Source organism: Topomyia yanbarensis, chromosome 2, assembly GCF_030247195.1.
Source record: "Topomyia yanbarensis strain Yona2022 chromosome 2, ASM3024719v1, whole genome shotgun sequence".
In the NCBI taxonomy this organism is placed as follows: Eukaryota; Metazoa; Arthropoda; class Insecta; order Diptera; family Culicidae; genus Topomyia; species Topomyia yanbarensis.
In genome coordinates this window covers 132,043,503-132,063,032 of record NC_080671.1, presented here as the reverse complement: position 1 = coordinate 132,063,032, position 19,530 = coordinate 132,043,503, and the positions used below count along the sequence as shown (strand labels likewise).

At 43.0% G+C, this 19,530-nt stretch overlaps 1 protein-coding gene and 1 pseudogene across 3 annotated transcripts in view; one reads left to right on the top strand and one right to left on the bottom strand.

Moving 5' to 3' along the window:
- LOC131679756 (large ribosomal subunit protein uL1-like) overlaps positions 1-5,931 on the bottom strand; it is a 41,553-nt pseudogene extending 35,622 nt beyond the window's left edge.
- Positions 1-19,530, top strand: part of LOC131681359 (uncharacterized) — an 833,365-nt gene that overhangs the window by 69,230 nt on the left and 744,605 nt on the right. The window lies entirely within an intron of this gene.

The window sequence follows — 19,530 nt, the reverse complement described above, 5'->3', positions numbered from 1 at the left end:
AAAGTGTTCCCCTGGGGGTAGTAGGTCTTTGTTGGACTGTGGTCGTTCGAGCACCTAAGTGCGCTCTGTTGGCTGCAGTCCAGTGACTTTGTGAGAGACAGTATGATGACCAACCAACCAAGCTTCAGCAGAGCAGCTTACCACGATAATGGTTTGGCTTCGTCATCGTCCCCTCTGTTGTGAGCCAAACTGGATTTTCATTCTCCCTGTTTCAAACGACAACAATATGGGTCCTCTCGAAGCATCAATCACTCCGACAGAATTCAGCTCGTCTGGTCGTTAGAATGATGCTACTGCTGCTGCTGCTGCTGCTTCCACTTCTGTTTGGGATGATGTCATCAAAGTGAATTGATTTTCTAGACAGCAGCCCACAACCGACTTGGTGTCAGAATAAATTACAATATTCATAACCATCATTGTAATGGTGATATCCTACAAATGGAAATGGATTTTCAGTCTTGCTTTGGAACAGTTTGGAAATGCGTAGTTTTTTTTTACTCAATGATGTTCTGCTCCAACTAAGCTGAAGTCTACATTAAAGAGATGCACCGCTCTAGAATTAAAAGTCTCTCTTTTACGGTACCGAAATGCGAAACTTGTTTTATACAATCAATTTGATAGATTTTTAACGAGATGTTTATCGACAAACTTTTTTGTACTCTTTTCTTAACAGTGCAATAAAATTACGTAGTGCATTATGCGTAATACTGTCAGAGCAGAAAGTTACATCTAACACCTCTTCTCTGCCAGCTCATGCAAATGTTGAGCGATTTCCTACATTAAGTATGTTCAGATGTGTACTGCTTAAGTATTTCATCAATTCGGTGCCAAATTATGTGCCAACCCCAAATTATGTGGTGGGTATATGCATCACTGCCGATTATGCCAATTTCTACCACAGTATGACAACCCTTTTGAAATCATCAGAAGGGAAATGGTTCATTGTACGGCAAATATGCCAAACAATAGCCGTATTGTTTGTTTATGTTATCAACAGTCATATTAACTGTGACAGCACAAATATCGCGAGTTGTGTGGTCGGATATAAGACATACGTTAATAGCGCTATTCGCAAATATGCATGCACGAGGCATTTCACGTGGTTTTTTCATACCATTTTTGTTGAAAGTTACGAAGACGGGGCTAAGCAGCTTTCCAACACAGAAGTTTTCTTTATGGAAATACCTTTTTTGAACCAAGGCTATGCGGACTTTTCCTTCCTGCACAAGGCGGTATAGATTCATAGTTGCTGTACGTTTATGCTGAAGATTAAATTGTGCTACTCCAACCATACTCGATCAGAGCACTACACATTTCATCATCAGCACTTGTTGTACAGCAGCTAGACGATACCAAACACTTTGGCTTATAATCACCTCTAGCGAACCCCGAAATGGGCATTAGGGACCATCATTTGAATCCCACGATTTGCAAAGAAACAAACATCTAAGGTGTCAGAGATTCGTTTAACCATTTCATGCCCAACTTTTTTCTAGGCCATATAGGGTTTCGAAACTATTTTGTCTTGAAAATGGTGGGGTCAAGAAACACGAAAAGCAGTTTTTCATAAAGATAAGTGCTTCCCTCGTAGTGCTAGAAGCTATTCAATTTTTACCTTCCAATGTTCAATACTATTCTCCTAGATTAATTACAATAGTCCAATTGCGTGGAAAACGTACCCAAAGACAGTCTAAATTGATAAGTTTTATCAGTTTTCAATGATATTGCAACATAACGAAGATATATGAAAAATTTATTTTCCGTTGTCAACGTAAACTGTCTCTGGCAGCATTGCTCCTTCGGAATCCAATCAGACTAATTTCAATAACTTCAGTTCTAGAGCTGATCTTTGTATCTGTTAATACTCAAATGAAAGGCAATAGTCACATTCATTATCCTTACTTGCTTTTATGAGTAAATCTTGCCTCAATAAAAAGTTATATCTGTTTGAAACCGTTGCTGTCCACAGACAACATGGGCATGAACTGGTTAACACAGTAAGGGTAAGACCCACGATACTGCGAGCGCGACAGGCCTCTAGGCTGGTTTTGTCCGGAGAAAGATAATAGACTGTTACCAACCTCCTAGTGGACACCAGCCGGCTCCCGGCTTTTTGTTCCAGACGAATGGTGTATTATATGCATTATACCAGTTATATTGCATATTTCGCATTAGAGTCCTACTTATTTACATGTATACAGTCAGAGCCGTCTTAAGATGATCAAAAAATGATCCCCAGCATCAGGGAGTCATCTATGCCACCTTGAGATATATTTTATATTTTTCAAATAATTTAAGCCAAATCATTCAACCATGAGAAAGTATTAAAAATACTCTAGGTATCAAAATATATCGAGAAAAAATTTTAGATTTCCATCATTATAGGTGGCCTTGTAAATGTCCAGGTACCGTCGAAAAACAGAAGATGATTTTGATAGATCTTAAAAAGATATAGCATTTCTGACCAATCTTACCGAAAGTGACAAAGAGCATAACACACTATATGCGGTTATGGGAGTTCGAACTCAGGTGAGCTGCGTACAGTGTAATGGACTTACCAGCTGCGCTATTCCCACCTCATGTGATATAATCTGATCTTCATTGTTGTAATCGATATTTTGTCGAATTTAAGTGCGCGATTCGAGGTTCATTCTTTTTAGATATTCGTATTTTTCGCTGCAGGATTCTTTGAAATAGTGTATTCGGAGAAACGAAGATAGGCAACAAATACGTATTTTCATAGTCAACGTAATAGTATCTCAAAGACGGCGCCGGTAGTTAAGTGGCAAGTCTAAAGTTTTGATGGTAGAGTCGCTTCTCTGATGTCGGTGATAAGCACTCAGTGCAGAAGGAGACAGAAAGAAAAAAAATAATAACAATATTTAGCCTTTTCAACATTCGAAATTACTCGAACCTATTAATATGAACATTTCAACAATGCACTACCACAACTATTAACAGTTCATTCATAATCAGCCACAAACAGAAATGCAACCATTTACCAACGAAGCTCATCAAATACGAAAAGCAAATGCTATATCACTTTGACTGCAAAATTATACAAAATGTAAATCCAAACATAATTGAATCATAATTTAAGTCCCAAAAAATTCATTTCAATACCAGTAATGTAAAACACTTGAAATAGAAAACACATCGAATGCACGTGACCGTGAGGCACAAATTCTCGACTACTGATTCCTGATTTTGACGGCCTAAAATATTTTTGATAAGGCGGGGTGTCGTACAAAAATAACATAATTGATTCTGTACCAGATTACGACGGCATAGTGGAAAATGCCTAAACTGGCCGCGAAAGTATCGTGAAATTTCAAGAAGTCCAGGAGGAGAATTAAACTGGGTTCCTAGTTTTAAGATAGCTGCAAAAAAAATAATTTAAAATGACTATTGAAATCCACTGATGTATATAGCATTGAATGTCTAGTTTTAATATATCTGTAAAAAAAAAATTCTCTTTTATAAAAAAAATATTTCAGCATTGTAACCTCCTAGTTTTAAGATATCCAAAATGTAAAAACAAACGAGTTTGGCACCGCCAAGCTAACGCATCTGTGCCTATCAAATAAACAAACTGAAAAAAATAAAAAGTCCAGGAGTCATTTTTAGAGGTTTTCATGAAGATTTGTCCATTCACAATCCCTGATGTGATGAAGAAATTAAAATGTTCCACATGCGCGGATCGCTTGGCAAACAAGGACTGTGTACCAAATTTCGACATCTTCTTCCATTTTCTGTATAGTTTCCTTGTGCAAATTTTGCCACATTGTTGCCGCTCCTGGTGCCTTTCGAACTTTATATACCGTGACTTTGATCATCGGGGTGACTTTGATCACTCGAAACTTTTCTCGTAGATTACTTATTTGGCCAGAATAGAATCCGAATCCTTAAAATTTGAAATGAGTTTTGCTCTAAAACTTATTAAATAATGATTTGTTATATTTTTGGAGTATATTGTTCGGTTTTTGAGTACAAAAACCACAAAAAACCGAAATTTTACTTTACCTTATTTTACGAAGCTTCGTATAGTGTCTATTTTTTATAAAACAAATAAAGCTTAGATCTTAACAAGAGCAATAAATTCTAAGTGAGTTTTAATTTTTCTTTAGAGTGGGATGCACCAAATTTATTTTTAATACTTCGCTTATTTTGAAAACAATTTTTTGTAAAACTAATTGGAAATAATTTCAGATTATCTCCAGCTATAATTCGCAATATTTTTGTATATTCAATACTTCATAGCGTTAAAATGGATGAAATTCTTTGTACATTGATAAACTACTGAAATAAAACAAGTGGAGCAGTTGAAAATATTTTCAGATTATTTTATTCTAGTTGGGCTCAAATTATACGAATTTTGGTCACTCGAATTTTATAGTAGATTGGAATATTTTGTACAATACCAATTAACATCTATTTTTAATATTTAATAATTGAATATCTTTTCAGAATTAATCTAAACAAACATTTGAATGAAAAATATTGACATCAAGAATTTAATGTGGGTGAACATGCAGGTTATCAAAGTCACCCCGGAATACGAAAGCGGACTTGAAATTGAAATCCTTTTTGGACAAATAATTATCTGCGACCAATTTGAGGAAAAACCATCAAATCTTCTTCACCATACATCAGTACATTGTTTAAAAATGTTAAACTTGAAAAAATGTGTAGCGTCGAAAAATATGTAATGATCACTTCGAAAAGTGATCAATGTCACCCCGGTTTACGGTACGTATTGTAGAAAACATTTCATTGGAGCAAGTAAAGGTGCTATAATCTAGGATCATTAGCTAGGGCAGGACTAAATACCTCTGTCCCATCCCAGGAGCTTAGGACCAAAGGAGTGACATTAACCTTTTTAGCCAAATCACTCCCAACGATTTACGAAATCCCCATTAAATTGAAACGGTCGGTACGGTTGTCCACTTTTCTTCCTTATTCAAGGCTCAAAGTTATTCGTTGATTGAATTCTTCATTAACCCATTATATCCTAGCGTATGAAATTTCATACGCAGAACTATCCATCGTTTAACGCGTGTTTACTGCAGAATTTTGGCATCTAACTGCTTTATTATTGCACTAATGGGATCATTACACCTCATATTTCATTGTGAAACAAGACAACTGCCATTTTTTATAATTTTGTTTACATTTTCGAACCGTGTATAGTTGGGGCAAATGGCGGCTGAAAAGTAAGCAATACATTTAATTGAATTTTATTGTTGGAATTCGTGCTAATAATTCCATTATGTGACAAAACGTTCCTACAGGTGTAAAAGAAGTGTTGTTTATCAGAAAATCCGAAGAAATATGTCAAACAACTTAAAATTTGTTGTTTTTATTTAAGCGTACGAAATTTTTTGCACGAGATATTTTCATTCAAAAAACCATTTTAAGCGGTGATTTTATTTTTCCCATAATCTTTAATACATTTTTTGGTGGAATTGAAGATATCACAGCATTTGGCTCACTTTTTGAAACCCCTGGGTTATAATGGGTTAAATGAATAATTTGATTGCCGTATACTTTTGAATCATCTTCATTCTGTACGCTGCACAGTTGGCCTTGCCGTTTTAATGATTGTGTCACATACCATATGTGCCAAAAACATTAATACTGACAACAAAAATTGTACGTGAAAGTCTGCAATTTTCCAGGATTCCTACATGTATCGGCTGTGTATTTGTAGACTAGACTAAACTAGCATTGTAGAAAATAATTCATTGTTTTTGCTCAAAATGATTTGAAACTTGAATCAAAATGTTGGATTGATGTTTGAATTGGTCCAATACCATCCTGATAATCTGGTACATCGGTCCCTATCGCTACCATCGCTCCGGTTGATTGTCTGATGCTCTCTAAAATCACATGGGATAAGGTGCAATGTGTGACTCCGAGCAACTGATCCATTGTTACCCCGCACGCTAAAGAGTTATAAACAATTAAGTGCTACTATTTTTGGAACTATGATTCTATATTCATCCTAAGTTGGGGGCCCCTAAAAACCCGGGGCCCCTGGCTCTGGCCCAGTGTACCCATGCGTAAAGACGGTACTGTATACAGCTCACGTTTTGGGATGAATAAGGATTAAATGATTCATAAGTCTATTTAAATTAATTTTAAAGCAGCTAAAAAATCTATAAAAGACTGTCGCATAAGTCGTAACTTTCTTCGGTGAACTTGATTACATCGAATGCAAACCCAACCAAATGTGCATTCCAAGATGAAAAGTATTCAACGACCCGGCAAATCGTCACACATCGGTATTGATGCAAAGATGAATTTTGCAATTTGCAAACGCTAAAAGCAACAATAACGGCAGCATCGATCATAGCTATTTCTGCCGAGTGATAGCAACAAGGAAAGAGACTACACACACGAACATGGAACATTAAATTTCGCGCTCCGGCGAGGCGAAAAACGGAATGCTCAATGGAGCAAATTGCATTTTCCCTGACAGTAGAACGATTGCATATTAACATGCAAAATTGGACAAACATGACATTCTCTATAGTACATTCACAATTCTTCATAGATGGAACCGCGCAATGTTGGAAACGGCGACAACATGGAGTTTTTGCTGATGTTAAAAAAACAGTAATGGAACAGATGCGCCAATAGTTGCGGGACTAGAAAAAATGAATTAAAATTTTCTGAAGGACAACAAGACAACTGGAATCGGAAGGGAAATTTTTTTTTTGCTGTTATCTTTTCAGAAAATTTCATGGAAGAAATATTAACTAATAAACTACTAATAAACAATATTTCACGGCAGTTTGCGTAATTATATCCACGAGCACAAAAACCGAGCCCCTGTTATTGAAATAAGTGAAAATAATAATCGAAATAAAATGGAATAGTTGTGTAAGCCGTAGTTTCAATGATCCATTTTGGCTCTGCATGTTGGATCAAATGGCTTGCTTTTAACAGAAGAGACAGGCAGGCAGCAATGGAATTTCTTAAACTGAGTCTATTTACTGTAGCGAGAAACAAACAAGGTGATGTGCATGCATCCTTGAAATTCTACATTGCGCTTTGAACTTTCTCATGTAACTTTCCCCAGTAGAAACTTCACAAGTCTCACTAAAAATTAAATACCTCGCGTCACAATTTTAGCAGAAGCACATTTTTGCTACAAAACTCTTTCCAAACTTTCTATTTATAGAATTGCAGGAATTAAAATCATGAAAATAAACTTTGGAACTCTTTCCTGAAACGACCAGTAAAACTTTCAAAACAAATTCTCTTCTGCTTCGCATGCTAGAGAAACTTTACAAAACAAATTTAGTATTTCTCAATTGATATCCCAAACATGTATGTATTTAAACGATGGCGATAAGTTAAAAATTCTCATACAACTGATAATGGAGCGAAAAAGAACCAAAAGTAATTCGCCAGCCAGACTGCCGGGCGAAACATCCTCCCTCTCCGTGCCGGCGCGGTGCGCCAGTTTGCGCGCATTTAATTAAATTGCGAAATCAATTTAAACTTGTTGGCACACGTTCGACTTATCCCTAGCTGGAGCAGCTCATAACGCGTTGACCTTTCACCGACGCCAGCAACCCTCGAACAAAAGCATACACGAGAACTTCATCGCCGTCATCGTTTTCAATTTTCCAGAACCGTTGCATAGGTACCTGCTGCTTCCCCGCAGTATTTCGCGATATCACCGTTGGAGCGTTCCATACAGTGTGTGTAGTTGGTTGAGAATTGGATTCTAACCAACGAGGACGATGTGATGGGGTGTCACAGTTCGAATATTTATGCATGAATTGTTGCACGAGGTCGACATCCAGTTCGATAGCTGCTTTATCTTTGCTGCATTGAATATTCCAATTCACGTCTGTTTCCTAATGTTTGCCCTGTAATATATGTACATAATCGGTTTTGGCCGTCCATGGTTGCTTTATTGCCGGTTGAGTTGTGCGGGATCGGGATATTGATATAGGTTGTGGTGCAAAATTGATCAGATGATCTCAAAGCTTTTGCAAACTTGTGCGTTAGACCAGAAAACATAAGTATTCAATATTCTTTTATGCTGTTGCATTATAAAATTGGCGTTGTGAACCTAACGCAATCGTGCCAGGTCAAATGAATACACTCATTAAAAAGTGTGATCCCGCCACCTTTGTTATTATCAATTATCCCTCTTAAGACTGATATCTTCCATTTAATTAGCTCCCTCGCAATGGTGCAGACTGTTGATTTGGAGATGTTGGACGCAGCTTTTTCTGCTGTCATTATTGTGTGAGTAACAGCCTCAAATTTGGCAACCGTCTGTGGATGAGGCGACGGTATTGAAAACTGTTTGTTGGATTTACATCATTTTTCGTTACGAGCCATCTGATCACAGAACCACGACGAGCAGCAGTTTTCTCTGTTATTTAAACAATGAATACTAAGTTATCATAAATGTTCTATATCGTTCTCATTGCGCTAGATAGATAGTAGACTAAGAATTGTGACCGTTGCCTTGTCTTTGGTAGATGGAGACTGGCTAAAGCAAGGCGTTAAGCTATACATGTGAAATGTGACCGATATTGTTTTTCTCGCAGACGAGTTTTGCTTATAAAAGTTCCGAAAGGGTTTTTTTTTAAATATTATCCTTATGTATTTTAAGGGTTGGATTCAACAATACATAAATGCTTTTTTTCAGTTGAAGCAACGCACTCCAACAATACAATATATAACAATACAATACAATACAGTACAGTACAATCCAATCCAATCCAATCAAATCCAATCCAATCCAATCCAATCCAATCCAATCCATTCCAATCCAATCCAATCCAATCCAATCCAATCCAATCCAATCCAATCCAATCCAATCCATTCCAATCCAATCCAATCCAATCCAATCCAATCCAATCCAATCCAATCCAATCCAATCCAATCCAATCCAATCCAATCCAATCCAATCCAATCCAATCCATCCAATCCAATCCAATCCAATCCAATCCAATCCAATCCAATCCAATCCAATCCAATCCAATCCAATCCAATCCAATCCAATCCAATCCAATCCAATCCAATCCAATCCAATCCAATCCAATCCAATCCAATCCAATCCAATCCAATCCAATCCAATCCAATCCAATCCAATCCAATCCAATCCAATCCAATCCAATCCAATCCAATCCAATCCAATCCAATCCAATCCAATCCAATCCAATCCAATCCAATCCAATCCAATCCAATCCAATCCAATCCAATCCAATCCAATCCAATCCAATCCAATCCAATCCAATCCAATCCAATCCAATCCAATCCAATCCAATCCAATCCAATCCAATCCAATCCAATCCAATCCAATCCAATCCAATCCAATCCAATCCAATCCAATCCAATCCAATCCAATCCAATCCAATCCAATCCAATCCAATCCAATCCAATCCAATCCAATCCAATCCAATCCAATCCAATCCAATCCAATCCAATCCAATCCAATCCAATCCAATCCAATCCAATCCAATCCAATCCAATCCAATCCAATCCAATCCAATCCAATCCAATCCAATCCAATCCAATCCAATCCAATCCAATCCAATCCAATCCAATCCAATCCAATCCAATCCAATCCAATCCAATCCAATCCAATCCAATCCAATCCAATCCAATCCAATCCAATCCAATCCAATCCAATCCAATCCAATCCAATCCAATCCAATCCAATCCAATCCAATCCAATCCAATCCAATCCAATCCAATCCAATCCAATCCAATCCAATCCAATCCAATCCAATCCAATCCAATCCAATCCAATCCAATCCAATCCAATCCAATCCAATCCAATCCAATCCAATCCAATCCAATCCAATCCAATCCAATCCAATCCAATCCAATCCAATCCAATCCAATCCAATCCAATCCAATCCAATCCAATCCAATCCAATCCAATCCAATCCAATCCAATCCAATCCAATCCAATCCAATCCAATCCAATCCAATCCAATCCAATCCAATCCAATCCAATCCAATCCAATCCAATCCAATCCAATCCAATCCAATCCAATCCAATCCAATCCAATCCAATCCAATCCAATCCAATCCAATCCAATCCAATCCAATCCAATCCAATCCAATCCAATCCAATCCAATCCAATCCAATCCAATCCAATCCAATCCAATCCAATCCAATCCAATCCAATCCAATCCAATCCAATCCAATCCAATCCAATCCAATCCAATCCAATCCAATCCAATCCAATCCAATCCAATCCAATCCAATCCAATCCAATCCAATCCAATCCAATCCAATCCAATCCAATCCAATCCAATCCAATCCAATCCAATCCAATCCAATCCAATCCAATCCAATCCAATCCAATCCAATCCAATCCAATCCAATCCAATCCAATCCAATCCAATCCAATCCAATCCAATCCAATCCAATCCAATCCAATCCAATCCAATCCAATCCAATCCAATCCAATCCAATCCAATCCAATCCAATCCAATCCAATCCAATCCAATCCAATCCAATCCAATCCAATCCAATCCAATCCAATCCAATCCAATCCAATCCAATCCAATCCAATCCAATCCAATCCAATCCAATCCAATCCAATCCAATCCAATCCAATCCAATCCAATCCAATCCAATCCAATCCAATCCAATCCAATCCAATCCAATCCAATCCAATCCAATCCAATCCAATCCAATCCAATCCAATCCAATCCAATCCAATCCAATCCAATCCAATCCAATCCAATCCAATCCAATCCAATCCAATCCAATCCAATCCAATCCAATCCAATCCAATCCAATCCAATCCAATCCAATCCAATCCAATCCAATCCAATCCAATCCAATCCAATCCAATCCAATCCAATCCAATCCAATCCAATCCAATCCAATCCAATCCAATCCAATCCAATCCAATCCAATCCAATCCAATCCAATCCAATCCAATCCAATCCAATCCAATCCAATCCAATCCAATCCAATCCAATCCAATCCAATCCAATCCAATCCAATCCAATCCAATCCAATCCAATCCAATCCAATCCAATCCAATCCAATCCAATCCAATCCAATCCAATCCAATCCAATCCAATCCAATCCAATCCAATCCAATCCAATCCAATCCAATCCAATCCAATCCAATCCAATCCAATCCAATCCAATCCAATCCAATCCAATCCAATCCAATCCAATCCAATCCAATCCAATCCAATCCAATCCAATCCAATCCAATCCAATCCAATCCAATCCAATCCAATCCAATCCAATCCAATCCAATCCAATCCAATCCAATCCAATCCAATCCAATCCAATCCAATCCAATACAATCCAATCCAATTCAATTCAATCCAATACAATACAACACAATATCTTTATTTTGTTTATTTGTTGTACCGTCACCAACAGACCCCTTGGCCCCAATGGTGGTTGCTTAACCTAATTACATTGTAGAATAGACATTATTTTGGTTTTTATGGAATTCCTCGTCATGCTGAAGTCAAAAGCCGTCGCCACACTGTTAAAAGCACGCTGTAGTCCGGTAACTGCGCTCTGGCGCCCATAGTTGGTTCTCTTGAATGGGACTCGTAAAAGTGAGTTATTGCGTAGAACTCGAACGCGAGCTGGAAGATCCAGGCGTCCGAGGATTGTAGTGCAATCCACCCTGGCAGATAGGAAGTCCGATACGAACAGGGTTCGAGAGCAGTCCCTCCGGATGCTTAGAGTATCGAGCTGTATTAACTGACAACGGTTTTCGTAGCTCGGCAGCTGAAATCTGTTTTGCCAAGGAAGATGTCGTAGTGCAAAGCGTGTGAACCGGCGTTGGACGGCCTCGATTCTGTCAACGCTATTCTGGTAGTAGGGGCTCCAAACAGCAGTACAATATTCTAGTGTTGAGCGAATCTGCGCGCAATAGAGTGATTTTAAACAGTATACGTCCCGAAAGTATTTCGCTATTAGGAAGATGAACCCAAGCTGTCTTTATGCCTTATCCACAATGGATGATGTATGTGGTTTGAACGTTAGTGCCGAATCCATGATGATTCCGAGATCCTTGACGTGAGAGTGTCTTGGAATACTCGAGTCGAAGAAATGGTAGTTAAACTGAGTTGGATGGCGTTTCCGCGTGAACGTAACGATTAAGCATTTACTTGGGTTTAAAACCATTCTGTTTAGACTACACCACATACTGAAGCTTTCCAATTCATTCTGAAGAAACTCGGCATTGGTTTTATCCCGTATTTGTCGAAAAATTTTCATGTCGTCGGCGAAAGAAAGGCGGGGTGCTTGTAATTTGATGTTTACATCATTAAAGTAGAGGAGGAATATCACTGGACCGAGATGGCTTCCTTGTGGGATGCCGGATGTAGTGAAGAATGGTGCTGATAGGCAGTCCTTAATGCTGATTTGGAGTTGCCTTCCATCGAGGTAGGAACGAAACCAACGCAGGAGTTGTCCGTGAATACCGCTTCGCTATTGTGATATCATGATTGATTTTATCGAAGGCCGCAGATAGATCCGTGTAAATAGCATCGGTTTTCGAATCCGAGTACATACGTTGTGAACGAGAGTAGGTTGATCGTTGTGGATCGTTTAACTCCGCTAGCAAATGACGGATCTCAATAGTGGCATGTCTGTAATAATATACGTACATGAAACTATTGAGAACCAGAGCTACAGGTCCAAAGCCCTGGTAAAGGAGGATGGTTGTGATGATCTGGGCCGAGATCACCACGTAAAGCAAGGTAGGTCATAACCCCAATTCCAAGGCGTGAAGCGACCCGTGCCGAGGGATGAGTGATCGAGGGGGTGAAACAGATGCTCGATCGTTAACGGAGCCTGTGGGGTACCTGGGCAACCCCCACAGTAAGCGTCCCTTACCACGCTAATGCGGAGCTCTGGCGTGGCGGACATTTATTTCTCGCGCGACTCGTGGGATTTGATATGGAGAACAAAAATAAAAATACTAAACAAACGGAGGTGCCAAACCCCTTCGCTAGAGGTGGTTTGGCGAGGTCCCCCCCCGTGGGGAGAGTAGTGGAGCGATGAGTGCTGCATCTGAAAGCACCAGTGACCCCCCAGCAGCGGTAGGCAATAGCCCTACCAACGCACCGAACGGGCCATTATCGGCGATGCGCAAAGTGGTGGAGCAGCTCGATGCAATAATCGAGTACACTAGCGCAAAGCAAAATATAAGCAAGGAGTTAAAACAGAGTCTCCTGGAACTCCGAAAAACTGTTCGTGTCGCAAGACAGAAACAGCAGGCTTATGCTAAGAGGGTGGAATGTCGGGAGAAGTCCGACAGAGAAACCCAGACAGTGGCCTCCAAGAAGGAGGGAAAAGAGAAGGTCGATACGGGCACTCAGACAGTGCCCTTCACCTTCTATGGACCAGCCACGTCGCTTGAAGCGGCGGCCGAGTTCCCCTCGAAGGGAAAAGGCAAGGGCAAGGGCAATCGCAAGACGGCGTCGAATGCGAAGCGCCCTAGGAAGTCGCCAGGCGAGGGTGCAAAACGCGACACCACACGGCGTGCAACCGTTAAGGTCAAATGCCGTTTGGGCGAGGTAAGCGAGGGCGAGAGTGACCTCGCTGAGCAGAGCGTTGGTACCAGCAACCCGGCGCGACCGGGGCAGGGGGGCCCAAACCCCTGGACGCTGGTCACCAGGAAGAAGCCGGCACCGACACCGGAGGTACCGCGGCCCGCGAAGAAGGCCAAGGACAGAGGCGAGGCCTTGTGGTTGAAAACCGACAAGGACAAATATGCCGATGTCCTAAAGTCGATGAAGGCGGCCGAAAGCTTTTCGGTCCTTGGGCAAGATGTGCGTAGCGTGAGACGCACCAACACGGGAGAAATGCTTCTGATGCTGAAGCGAGGCGCACAATCTAGTGCGGTATACAAGGCCTTGGCCCAAGAGGTCCTTGGTGAGGGCGCCCAAGTCAGGTCGCTAGGGGCGGAAATGACTCTCCAGTGCAAGCACTAGGACGAGTTCACGACCGCAGAAGACGTCGTCGCAGCCGTTAAGGAGCATTGCGACGTCACAATCGAGCGGGCCTCTGTGCGATTGAGAGATGGACCCTCTGGCACCCAAGTAGCCTACCTCAGGCTACTGAAGGCGGATGCCAAAAAGGTAACCGAGAAAGGGAAGCTGAAGATCGGCTGGTCGGTATGCCCTATTAGTATACCCCAGCCGCCTTCAGTGGATAGGTGTTATCGGTGCCTTGAGTCCGGCCACAAAGCATACGAGTGCAAAGGCATAGATAGGAGCAAACTATGTCGTCGCTGCGGCGAGGAGGGACATAAAGAGCGGGGGTGCACTAAGGCACACAAGTGCCTTATCTGCACCGCTAAGAAGCAAGCCCATAAACATGCTATGGGCGGACCTTCGTGTCCCTTCGGTGAGTTAAATAAGAAGAAGTCGTGAACGTCACACAGCTAAATCTTAACCATTGTGCAGCAGCCCAACAGCTGCTGTGGCAGTCGGTCTCGGAGTCGAGGACAGATGTCGCCCTCTTATCAGACCCGTACCGCATCCCTGCCGGCAACGGCAATTGGGTGTCGGACGGGTCTGGAATGGTGGCAATCTGTACAACGGGACGGTTCCCGGTTCAAGAGGTAATACACCCCTCCGCCGAGGGTGTGGCGATTGCCAAGATCAATGGTGTGTTCTATTGCAGCTGCTACGCCCCACCAAGGTGGCCAATAGAACAGTTCTACCAGATGATCGACAGGCTCTCGTCGGACCTAGTGGGCCGGAAACCGGTAGTCATAGCGGGAGACTTTAACGCTTGGGCAGTGGAGTGGGGCAGCCGCTGTACAAATAGCAGGGGTCAAGCGCTAATGGAAGCGCTTGCGAAACTCGATACTGTGCTAGCTAAAAATGGCTCCGCTAGTACATTCCGTAGAAACGGAGTGGAGGCGTGGATTGACCTAACATTTGCCAGCCCGAGTCTGGCTCCAGGCATGGAATGGAGGGTAGACGAAAGCTACACCCATAGCGATCATTTAGCAATCCGCTTTAAGATCAACTATGGTGTGCAGCATCCGAGGGCGGGAGATCCCTGTCAGGTACGCGGGTGGAAGTCCAATCACTTCGACAGCGAAGCTTTCACCGCGGCCCTGGGACTGGAGGCCAACACCGATAGTCTAAGCGGGGATGCGCTGGTAGCTGTTCTATCACGCGCGTGCGACGCCACTATGCCGAGAAAAACACTGCCAAGAAACGGTAGATGCCCGGTATACTGGTGGGGTGCCGAGATTGCAGCTCTACGGTCAGCCTGCCTCAGAGCTAGACGTAGGATGCAAAGAGCTCGCACCGAGGATGCAAGAGAGAACCGCCGTGAAGTGTTTCGAGCTGCGAAATTGACCCTTAACAAGGTCATTAAAAGCAACAAGAGAGCGTGTTTCGACAACCTGTGTGAGAGTGCCAACGCGAATCCGTGGGGTGACGCCTACCGGATTGTGATGGCCAAGACCAAAGGGGGCTCCTCACCCCCAGAACGGTCTCCGGACCGGTTGGCAACGATTATCGAAGTACTCTTCCCGTCTCGAGCCACAAGCCCCTGGCCACCTGCACTACGAGACAGTGCGGGCACGGTCGAAATGGTCGCTCCAGTGACGAATGAAGAACTACTCGCAGTGGCTAAATCCCTAGCAATGAACAAAGCTCCAGGGCCGGATGGAGTTCCAAACAACGCTCTCAAGGCAGCGATCATAGCGAACCCGAACATGTTCAGGCTAGCTATGCAGAGATGCCTTGACGAGTGCCGTTTCCCCGATAGATGGAAAAGGCAGAAATTGGTGCTGTTGCCGAAGCCTGGGAAGCCGTCAAGCGACCCATCGGCGTACAGACCAATCTGTCTGATCGACACGACTGGCAAACTGATTGAGAGGATCAACCTCAACAGGCTAACCCCGTGCGCGGAAGGTACAGACGGTCTGTCAAGCAACCAGTTTGGCTTTCGGAAGGGTAAGTCCACAGTGGACGCTCTCAACTCAGTGATAAATACTGCCGAGATAGCGATCCAACGGAAAAGGCGAGGTATTCGATACTGTGCGTTAGTGACACTTGACGTGAAGAACGCATTCAACAGCGCAAGCTGGGATGCCATCGCGCTCTCGTTACACCGGCTTAGCCTACCGGTGGGTCGGTACCGGATCCTGGAAAGTTACTTCCAAAACCGCGTACTGCTATACGAGACCGATGCCGGTCAGAAAAGGGTTCCGATTACCGCCGGAGTCCCGCAGGGCTCGATCCTAGGCCCGGTGCTATGGAACCTCATGTATGACGGGGTTCTGAGACTGAAGTTCCCTCCAGGGGTCAAGATCGTCGGCTTTGCCGACGACGTAACCTTGGAGGTCTACGGGGAGTCAATTCCTGAGGTAGAACTAACCGCAGAACACGCGATTAGCACGGTGGAGGAATGGATGAACGCGAGAGGCTTGGAGCTCGCTCATCATAAGACGGAGGTAGTTATCGTCAACAACCGCAAGTCGGCACAACATGCAGTTATCCATGTGGGAGAAGTCGCGATCATTTCACAGCGAAGTCTGAAGTCTCTCGGAGTCATTATAGACGACAAGCTGACCTTCGGCAGCCATGTCGACTATACGTGCAAGAGAGCGTCGACTGCTGTTGCGGCTCTATCGAGAATGATGTCCAACAGCTCAAAGGTGTGCGCCAGTAGACGTAGGTTACTGGCAGGCGTTGCCGTATCTATCCTCAGGTACGGCGGCCCGTCATGGTCAAGAGCACTGAGGGTAACCAGTTACCTACAGAAACTGGAGAGCACCTACCGCGTGATGTGCCTCAGAGTGATATCTGCCTACCGCACGGTATCACACGATGCATCCTGCGTGATAGCGAGCATGATGCCAGTCGGGCTGGTCATTCGGGAAGATGAGGAGTGCTTTGAGCTACGTGGAAATAGGGGAGCCTGCGAGCGCACCAGGGTGACCTCGGTCGCCAGATGGCAGCGTGAGTGGGACAACTCCTCGAAAGGTAGGTGGACCCACCGGCTGATACCAAGCAAAGCAATGCTTGACGTCTGTGGCTGGGACACAACCCCTGATACCCTTATTCAGCGGATGTGTCAATCGGTGGAGAAGTGGAACGCAGTCTCGGCTGCTACCATCCAGATTGCCAGTAGGCTACAGGTAATCTGGCGAACCGAGCAACAGACGACGGGCACGGCTAACTAGTGATTGGTTAGCTGGAGCGAAAAAGGCCAAGCGCAAAAAAGGGAGTGAATGGTCTGTTCATGCCGAGGCAGGTTTGGCGCAGCGAATGGCAACCGCGTAAGGGGTAAACCCAGCCACCCCGAAGCAAGACAGAAGAGTGAGTGTATAGGCGTATAAGTGGACTGCCTCATGCCAAGACGGGAGGGTCGTAGCGTAGTATGTTGGAACTTAGCTATCGATGCCTCATGGCGTGGCAGAGGAGTGAAAGGGTGAGCATCCAAGTCAGTCTCACACGGCATGCTAAGGGTGAGCATAAAAGTCAGCCTCACAGGTATGGTAGAGGCTAGCACAAAAGTCAGCCTAGCAAGGAATGAAAAAGGTGAGCACACAAGTCAGCCTCGCATGGTATGTCAGAAGGGGGGCCTAAGAAAAATGTCCCACATGGGATGCCAGGGGGAGTGACAAAGGTACAATAGAGTGGCACGATTGAGAGTGAATCAGGTGATAGGGTGAGCACCCAAGTCAGCCTCACATGGTATGGGTGGGGCGAGCACAAAAGTAAGCCTAGCAAGGAATGAGTAAGGTGAGCACACAAGTCAGCCTCGCAAGGAACGAAAAAGGTGAGCACAAAAGTCAGCCTCATGTGGGAGTGTTTGAGAGTGAATCAAAGTGCGATTGAGAGAGCACCCAAGTAAGCCTCATACAGGACGTATGAACGCGTGAGTGAGAGTGAATGAGTACATTTAGTACAGCTGGTCACCATTCGAGTCCGACACGCCCCCAGTGCACCCCATGTGGTAGATTGGACCCTACCAATAGCACGTGTACTGAGCTAGGACATAAAGGTCTTCTCCATTGTAAAAAAAAAGACATAAAACCGTGTTGTTTGTATGCACTGTAGTTTAGAACAAACCGCTATTCAATGATTTTAAGCGTCTTTTAGCGAAATTTTCTTAGTTGAAATGGGCTGATTATGTGATCGACACTCATTTCATAAAAAAGTTTGTTTTGACTTCTAGAACGTGAAAAACTGTACTTCTTTGGCCTTCCACAAACCTGGTCGTGGAAATAACACTCCTACGCTAAATATCAAACGCTGAAACAGAATTCGTATGGAAGCCCCATTGATCCCAATCTATCTCTCTGGTTACTTAAAATGCAAATTACGAAAGAGAACGAATTACCCCCAAAGCAAATAAAACTAGTTTATTCCAACCTTCCAGAATTTCCCACCATGCAAATTATTTGCGCTGAGTCGGGCGTACTGAAGCTGAATGGATTCAAGAAGATCTAATGACGAAAGTTGTGTCCTTATCTGACTGCCGCTTCCCTTTTGCTACCCACTACCCGACGACCCCAACGAACTCGGGCGGCTGAGAACGAATGAAGGTAAGACCGGGGAAAATAAAACTACGCTGCAGATGTAGAGCAACTTGGAAGCAGCTGCCTCCGGCGTAGAGTCCGGGTTTTTCCATTCTTCCTGCTATCGCTTCAACATGGTGTTCTGTTTCCTCCCCTGTGAGGAGGTCTTGCGATGTTGCGAGGGAAAAAACCTGCCTCGAGGATGCCGAGCTTGCGCTATAATATAATAAGGATGGACACTAATTGCATCATGAGTGATGCCGATGGTTCGTTGAATGGGAAGTCGAGCCTCTGATTTAAGCAATCATCCTTTCATGCGACTGCATTAAACACATGTGATGAGATGCAGCTACCATGCTTGACAAACGCATTGGATCGAATAATGGAGTACACAGCTTGAGCTTTGGTCCTTCGAGGCACGGGTGTTTTTTATTTTGCTCGTGTGAGCGAGTTGAAAACAGTATATGTACATCATTCACATCGTTCGAGATAATTAAATGTTTGACGTTGTGGAACTTTGCTGTAGCCTTCTTTTAGTGTAAGAGTTTTTTGACAAACAAATAGGGGAGACAACTCACATTAAAGTTTTATATTCACTCAACTTACTAACCAATTTGGCATTGGAAGTACGAAGTATCAAATATTTACTCTGTGCCACAAGTACTTTCCATTCATCTGAACTTTCGATTCAATATTGAAATAGAACTTCCATTCGGTATATCGATCGAAAGGGCTCTGAAAGGAGAGAAAGTAAAAAAAACGACGAAAACATGGCAGTTAGTTGCTGCTGTATCCAAAAGGAAATTTTTCACATCTGCCCTAGTTGCTCTTGAAGCTAAACCGAGTGCATAATCCTTTCCTATCAAGAGATGGGGAAACAAAATGCAAAGTTTTTAATTTCTCCGGATTTCGTTTTAATTTCAAGTTTCGTTTGGACGGATAGGAATTAATCCGCTTAAAAATAAACACAAACACCGTTTGTGTTTTGCGGTGTGTCAACGACGCG